The sequence below is a fragment of the Poromitra crassiceps genome (assembly GCF_964638095.1).
Source record: "Poromitra crassiceps genome assembly, chromosome: 25".
Classification (NCBI taxonomy): Eukaryota; Metazoa; Chordata; class Actinopteri; order Beryciformes; family Melamphaidae; genus Poromitra; species Poromitra crassiceps.
The window spans coordinates 2,626,813-2,633,828 of NC_139649.1; positions in this window are offsets into that span (position 1 = coordinate 2,626,813).

The window sequence follows — 7,016 nt, forward strand, 5'->3', positions numbered from 1 at the left end:
TTTCAGGCAGAGCTTCTTCATGACTTGTTTTTAGACCTGGTAGTGCTGTACTACAACAACATTGTGTGTCTCACCATTGTAAAGCATCCTTGGGTTCCTTGAAAGGCGCTATATAAATCCAAGTTATTATTATTATTATCTATAACAGTGAAAACATGGATTGTCAGAAAACTTCTGACAATGGCGGGGAAAGAGTTAACAGGTTATCGGTGGTCAAAGTGAACGTTAACCAGAACAACCGTCCCTGCAAGTTATTGTGAGAACTTTCTGGAAAAAACCCCAAACCCACGTCTCTTCTTCATCTCTTCTCTTTAATCAATGTACACCATTATCTCTCAGACTTTCTTTTCAGAAGTGCTTCATTTTTTATTTTATTGTCATTGTCATAAAACATCAATCAATAAAAGCCAATAAGATAAGCATAAATGCCAGATATGAATCAAAAGCAGGTTTATGGGGAAAACAGACAACAAAATCCTAAGGAAAAAAGGTCCTGCATATTCCCAGCATCCCTCAGTGGATTCAGCAGCTGTTCAGAAGGTTGGGTCGATTTCAACCACTGTTGTCAAATCAGAGCGATGTCGGGCTTCCCCAGAGCTGTTCTCAGAAGGATTTGGTGCATTTTTCCTGTGGCCAGACGTGGTCAAATAAAATGAAAAAACGACAAGAGACCATACCTCCCTATAAACAAGCCGAGCTTTGTAACGGCGAGGTTTAACAGCAAAACATTTTAAATGGAAAGCATGTGACCATCCCAGCCTCCAGAGGAGAGAGGAGGAGAGAGGAGAGGAAAAAAGGAGGCGAGAGGAGATGAGAGGAGGAGAGAGGATGAGAGAGGATGAGAGAGGAGAGGAGAGGAGAGGAGGAGAGGAGAGGAGAGAGGATGAGAGAGAGGAGAGGAGAGGAGAGGGGAGGGGAGGGGAGAGGAGGAGAGGAGAGGAGAGGAGGGGAGAGGAGAGGAGAGGAGGGGAGAGGAGGAGAGGAGGGGAGAGGAGAGGAGAGGAGGAGAGGAGAGAGGAGAGGAGAGAGGAGAGGAGAGGAAGGGGCCCAGAGATAAACATCCAGGCAAACTGAGCTGGGACTCTTACAGGTGTGTTAGCAATTATGGACACCTTTAAACTTTGACTGCTCTGGGAAGAGAGCCAACAACTGGGGAATGTTTTTACTCTCACCAATTTCCTCTACTAGATTTGAGACTGTCGGGGTGGTATTCCATGATATTCCACTGCATGGTGAAGGAACTCAAAGGGGGAAGCCACCCAAAAAACTAATTTCACACAGATATTCCAGTCATGTCAAGTTTATTTATATAGCCCTAATTTATTTTACAGGCAAGTCTCAAATGCCTTCACAGAAAATAGTCCAGCTAGATCTAACTAAACACAATCAATAAACATAAACTGAACAAGCATGCAGGAGAGGGAGAAGAGAGAGAGAGAAAGAAAGCAAGAGAAAGAAAAAATAGTAGACAAGACCTTCCAATCTATTCCACAGCCTAACTTGCCTGGGCCCAGACCCAGGATGGAATTTCTTCGAATTTACCTCAAACGTCCACTTGGACTCAAGAATGAATGATGATGAATGATTAGATTTTGGTGGTCAAAGTTCAAAGTTCAAGGTCACTCTGACCTCACGACCGCTTGTTTCATGTTCGTTAACGCGATGTCTCAGGGACGCCCTGACGGAATTTCATAAAATTTGCCTCAAATGTCCACTTGGACTCAAGGATGAACTGATTACATTTTGGTGGTTAAAGATCAAAGTTCAAGGTCACTGTGACCTCACAAACCCCATTTCCAAGCTCTTTAACACGATATCTCAGGAACGCCTTGACGGAATTTCTTCCAATCTGCCCCTAAAGGCGACTTGGACTCAAGGATGAACTGATAAAATTTTGGTGGTCAAAGCCGTGATATGATTTGAACCATGAGTTTTGTGAGTACTGAATTGTGTAAAGGAATGATAACATAGCTGTGGTATATGCTCAATATACCACGGCTATGAACCAATTAGATCGCTTGATTTGAGGTACCCATTTTATCAAATAAAATATCAGTCAGAGGGAGCAAACCACTGCTTTTACTGTAATAACGTAACTACATCAAGCTGTCGTTTTACTAGTAGGATCTGTCATGTAGAACTTTTACTTGTGATGGAGTATTTTTTACATTGCAGTAGTATTGGTATTTTGCTGAAGTAAAGGATCAAAATTCTTCTTTCACCACTGGTGTTTGGGGATTGAGTTGTGTCCACATGGAGGCTGAGCAGGTCCAGTGGTCTCTGTGTCTCAGCTGCTTTGGATTAAGCTGATGTGCAGAGGCTGCTGTTTGCTTCGTGTCACGTTGTGGAGACATCTCAGGGTCTCCTGTCTGCTCACAGTCAGTTTACTGGAAGCTGCTTTGATCAGGCTCTCCCTCCCAGCAGGCCTGGCAGCTCTTATCCCAGCATGGACTTTACTGTCAGCATACCTACATACACGGGGAAGGCCATGTGTCATTCACCGAGGGAGGAATACCTTCTTTTACATCCAAATGACCGTTTAAACACAGCTCAACAGCGTGTGTTAACTGTTCATAATAGGCCATTGACACTTTCACATCACTTGCACATCGCCTCGTTTAGCTGCACCCCTTGCGACTGTACCCACGCTGTGATCGTCCTGCAGACATTATTTCTTTCCGAGGAGAGGCGGGCCAGGCGACCGGCGCCTCCCCACATGCATCTCGACGAATCACGATGCATTTCATCGATCACGTGTCTTGAAACCCGCTCTACTCCCGCCTTTGATTGGCCCTGATATTTTACTCTCTTTTTTTTCAATATTTTATTTTAAATTTTTCTAGAACAATGCATGAACAAGACAAACGAACAGGCTCAAATACAATATTACAAAGTGGTGCTACCAGCCGCATAAGCTGCTTATGTGCTTGTAGGAGATAATTGTGCATGGGATCGCATGCAAGGGGTCCATGAGAAAGCAGCCAGGCCAGTCACCCGTCGCACCTAAACCTCATCAAGGTAGGCTAGAAACGCCTCCCAGATGGTTGCATTTTTTTTAAGTGAGTTGGTCCTCAGGAACCTAAAGCTTCTGGCATACTCTTCGCGCACGCGCTGGAGGCGGGGCTCCGAGGAGGGCGCGCGCAATCTGCGCGGGCCAAAACAGAACATACTCAGTGCACAGCTCCAGGCAGTCTGAATGAAATTGAATGTAACGTTCCCAATTCTATGTATTAAATTATAAAAAACGACCCTCAACATTTGGGAAGGCTAAGCCACACAACTAGTTCGTTATAATCGAACGCCATGCTTCAAAGGTGACTTTACGACGGTGAGGACTCAATCACAGCAGATATCCGCTGATAGCCTACCACGGAGGTCTCACAGGCACAGGCAGCAAAACCCGACGCGCTGATAGAGAAATCTCCATGGACGCGCCGCGCTGCGCTCAGGCCTCGCCCCCCGACACGCCCCGTGCGATGACGTCATAATCGCCGTGCGCCCTATGCGCTTGGCTGGGCGCGAAGAGTATGCCACAAGCTTAAGTCTCTCCATTCGTATAACGGAGGTCATGTCCGTCAACCACAATGGAAAAGGAGGTGAAGAGGGGGGATTTCCATTCCTTCAGAATGAGTTTGTTGGCAACAGTTGTCCCCTGTGTCAGAGATTGTTGCACAGCTGTAGGGAGGTTCAGAGAGGACTCCGAGCAGCCGAAGATGGCGAGTTCTGCCTCTGGCTGAAGGGTTATTTTGTAGGACTTAGAGCACCAATCAAATATTTTGGCCCAGAATCCCGTTAATGAAGGGCAGACCCAGAAGGCATGAGATAATGTGCCCTCTGACACCTGACACCTGTCAACACAGTGGTGAGACAGAAGGGAAGATCCTGTGTCATTTATGCTTTCAACAGTGAAGATGGGGGAAAAATGGCGAGTAGAGCCTGGCCTAGCCTGGCCGAGCCGATACCAGCGGTCGAAATGCGCCATTGGTGCTGTGTTGTGTCAGCAGTGTTAGGTCCCTGCTCTGTAACTCACAGGGTGCATGTTGTGATTAAACTGTCAGCTGCAGACACGCAGCAGACATGATGTTTGGATGAGACCAGTATTATGAGACATATGGAGAACATTACTGGCTAACTGCTTCCACTGCTTGGTGGTATTGGATGGTTCTCCTCTGTTCTCGTATTTGCCTTCTTCCAGAAAGACAGTAGGGGACAGTTTTTTTTTACTGGCACAAAATTGCCTGACAGTTGGTTTATGTTTATGTACAGGTGGGATGGCCAAGCCTACATAAACCAGCCATGTGACACGTCACAGCAACATCATGTGACCAACGTCTCTGATGAAGATTGCAGGAAGCAGCAGTCGAAACTGTCAGGTATTGACAACAAAATACAACTAGTCTTTTCATATGAACAATATTTAGTTATCTTAGCTACCAGTTCTTGTTTGGTCGTGTTAAGTTCTGGTGGTTCTGGTCGCCTCTGTATCATCCTCTGCGTGTTGTTGTTGTCTTTGCCTTCCATCTGCTCCATCATCTCGCACTTCAGCTTGACTGTGAGATGGGGCTCGTCATATTTCTCCTCCGTCAGCATCTCCACAAGATGCTTGAAGATGGGCAGAAGGGAAGAGACATTCACATAGTCTTCTCCCAAAAGAATAGCATTTAAATCCACCACTGGCATCAATGCCTGGCTGACCGATTCCAGTACACTTTTTTCACTGCCTGTGTGGACCAGACCAGTAGGGGACATATGGAGCACATTATTGGCTGACTGGGTTCCAGTGGTTGGTGGTATTGGATGCTTGTCCTCTGTTCTCTTATGACACTGGATTAGTGATCCAGGCAGTCCTGGCAGAAAGACAGTGGGAGAATCTTTTGTATTGGAACATAACTGAGTATAGATCTGTGTCTCCATACAAAATTAGAGGAGTCCAAAATATATGGCAAAAAAAAAAAAAAAATCTCCACAATCATTTCAGGATCCTTTTTAATTGTACCCTAATTGTAGCTTGAGGTTTTGAGGCAGACTTTGAGAAATACCTATGTGCAGTAGTGCAGTACAACAGTACTGTAGCGCAGGAGTGAGTCCTGGAGACATGGATGTTAGCACTTGTGGTTCCTACGTCTAAAGACAATCGGATTTTTGTATGGAATTCTGGTTCAGTGCCTCATATAGTATAAGACCTTATGCATTTATTGAGCATTTAACCAGAATCCCAATATGCATGAAGGTCTGTGATTAACAAAACTTTATGAAACAATGAACTTTGTGTTCAGCAAGATAATCTTCACAAATGAGGACCAGTTTTATGACTTTTGAAATCGCGATTTTTCACATTAACGCTCTCACCCAGCTTCACCCAGCTTCAGACTGTCATAAAAGCTTCTGTCCTCATTTTTGAAGATTATCTTACTGAACACAAAGTTCGGTGTTTAACCGAAATTCACATACAAAAATCCCATTGACTTTTAGATGTAGGAACCAGGAAGTGCGGGGAGTAGGGACTTCTGTGTAAGCCTACAAAAATACATCATCCCTGCACTACTCCACTCTAGCTCAGAGGGGGAGAGTCAACTCTACGTTATTGTCTGCAGTCCGAGTCGATGCCTTTTTCATGCGTTTGTGGAGACGGGGTTTGTGTGTGTGTGTGTGTGTGTGTGTGTGTGTGTGTGTGTGTGTGTATGTGTGTGTGCGTGTGTGTGTGTGTGTGTGTGTGTGTGTGCGTGTGTGTCTGTGTTGTGCATGCGTGTGTGCTGTGTGTGTGTGTGTTTGTGGTCCAAGTCGATGCTTTTTTCATGTGTTTGTGGAGAAGGCGGGTTGGTGGAAGCTGCCATGTTAATGTCATTATGTCTGTTTAATAGGACATTTTAACCCCTTAAGAGGACATTGTGGTCTCTGTGCTAATTGTGATGAGGAGAGCACGGCTCTCTCTTTAGCAGTTGTCTCCATCTGCACAAACTCTCTTTTTATTGGAGCGCTCTTCAAGAACCCTAAGAACCCTCCTCGCCTGGCTACTTGGCTGAAGGGTCTGTCTGTGCTTCTGACCTGCGGCTGTCTGTCGCTTTCTGGATTTCTCCGTTTGATTTCTGCCTTGTATCGTTCATGCTGACACATCTTAAAGGCGCAGTGTTGTGTACAATTTTTGCTAGAATTTCAGTTTAAAACATTCAATATTAACTAAAATTATCAACAGAATGTTGAGAAACAACGGTTTTGATGTTATGTCCAAGATGTATATACCGTCTTGCAGTGCGCAAAACACCCCCCGGAATCCAGAGATGTTTTTGCCCGGATTTGTCAAATTATGACCCATAGGGCCTACTGTACAGTATATGATGATATCTGTGTTGGATACTGTCCCATCACGACACAGGGAAGATTTCATATCAGGAGCACGTTTTGGCTCGATATGGGACACTTTGATACTGTACCAGAATCTGGATTTATTTTTCCCCTGATTTGATTCATGCCATATTTTGAATCCCCAGCACATAACATTTCTGGTGTCATTATACCCAAATATCTCACCTCATATATCTTCATATCTGGAAAGTGATATGTGTGGTATCAGTTAATAGCCCTACGCACATATATGCCTCATGTATGTTGATATCTGGGAAGCAATATACGTGGGGTATCCACAGCAGGAAACGTTTGGATATCACCAATTGCCTTACATTGTATATTCACAGATATGACTCAAATCTGATGGTGGATACTAACTGTTTACGACCTATATCTGTTGCATATCTGATTCCCAGATTGGGACCAATTTCAGAATATGAAGTTAAGATATTTCCCCCAAATTAAGTTCAATTGTTAAAATTCTTTCAATTACACCGCTCCTTTTCCCAAATTGAAAAAAAATATTACATTTTTAATTTTCAGTTTTCAAACATGCAAGTCAGGTAGGTACAGATCAAATAATTATCAAATCAAACACAAATAAAAGGTCCAGTGGACGATGTTTCAAATAAAATAAAAAACGTGTCCAAGTCTCTTGGTTGAAAGTTGGG